This window comes from Salvelinus sp. IW2-2015, linkage group LG35, assembly GCF_002910315.2.
Source record: "Salvelinus sp. IW2-2015 linkage group LG35, ASM291031v2, whole genome shotgun sequence".
Lineage (NCBI taxonomy): Eukaryota > Metazoa > Chordata > Actinopteri > Salmoniformes > Salmonidae > Salvelinus > Salvelinus sp. IW2-2015.
The window spans coordinates 11,633,577-11,635,273 of NC_036874.1; positions in this window are offsets into that span (position 1 = coordinate 11,633,577).

Genomic DNA, 1,697 nt, shown 5'->3' on the forward strand with positions numbered 1-1,697 from the left:
CTAACACAACAACAAACAACAAGCGATCGTGAAACCTAAAAACGCAAGTGCACACACAAACTACTCATACGTCGACATGTACAATGACCCACAAACAGCTAAAGCCTACTGGCAGCCTTAAATATGGCTCCCAATTGAGAGACAACAGAAATCAGCTGTCTCTAATTGACAACCCATTCCGGCCACCATAGACTTTCCTAGAAACTACACACCCTAACAAGCTAGATACATACACTCAACACAAAACACATAACTACAAACCAACACGCCCCTCTACCATATATACCCCCAAAATACACACAACCCCATGTCACAACCCTGACCTAACTAAATAATAAATAAACAAATAATACTAAGGCCAGGGCGTGACATAACCCCCGCCTTTAAGGTCGCGAACTCTCCGGGCGCACCAGCACATAGTCTAGGGAAGGAGGTCTGGGTGGGCTTCCATTCCACGGCGGCGGCTCCGAGGCACTGGGCGTTCCGAGTCCCCAACAGGCATCCACCATTAGTCGATCAGGCAGCACGGGCTACAGGGCCACCGGAATAGGGTCAGCCACGCCTGGAATCAAGCAAGAGAGCGCACGAGGGATCAAGGGGCACACAGTGGGAATAAGAGGGTCTGAGCAGGCTAGGCGGACTTCTGGCAGGTCTGGCTGAGCGGACTCCTGGCAAGGTCTGGCTGAGGGACTCTGAGCAAGGTCTGGCTTGAGGCACTCATGGAGCAGGTCCTGCTGAGACTCATGAGCAGTCCTAGGCTGCGGACTACTGGCATCCTGGGCTATCGACGGTCCAATTGGCTGAAGCCTTATGGCGCAAGTCCGTCGGTCCGAAATCCTATGCGGAAAGGCTCTGGCTGATCGCACGGTCTGGCGGCAAGGCTCTGGTGAATCCGTCTGGCGGAAGGCTACTGGCTGATCACGGTCTGCGAAACTCCGATCCGAGTCTGGCGGCAAGCTTCTGTAGCTCTTGGCAGAACGGGCGGGCTTGCAGGGCTCATGCAGAGACGCGCAAGCTTTCTAGGCTCATCGGCCAACGGTGGCAGTTCAGGCGCCGCTGGGCAGAGCGGCAGTTCAGGCGCCGCTGGGCAGACGGGCAGTTCAGCGCGCCTGGGCAGACCGGGCAGTTCAGGCGGCCCGCTGGGCAGACGGCAGGTGCAGGCGCCGCTGCGGCAGAAGATGACTCAGACGCCGCTGGGCAGACAAGCAGGTTGGCAGCAGGCGTTCGGAGCAGAGGTCAAAAAAAGCTGGCGTAACCGCACTCTGCCCTGCTGAGGCGCTCACAGTCGCGTAGGGACTCCATCACACACAGAGCTATGGGTGAGCGTGATCCTCGTCTTCTATAGGCCACTGTCCTGCGACTGGAGAGAGATTCTCTCTCTCTTTACAATCTTAATTTGGCATAAATGGAGGTTGATAATGTAGATTGTAAAATTCAATAGAACGTTAATAATTAATAAGATAACCTGAACTTTATCCACTGACGTTTCAGAGGTGGGCTACAGAAATGTATTTTGAACCTTCCAACAAAGTTCCTATTACTAGTTTTAAAGAAATATACTGAATAATGTCGGTGCACAAGCCAGGAAAAACAACATTGCATGGAATGTTTTTCATGTAAAGCTGTAGTTCTGAAAAGAACTATGAAAAACTATGTGTTGAGAGGTCAAGATCAAGGTGAATAAAATGAATACATGT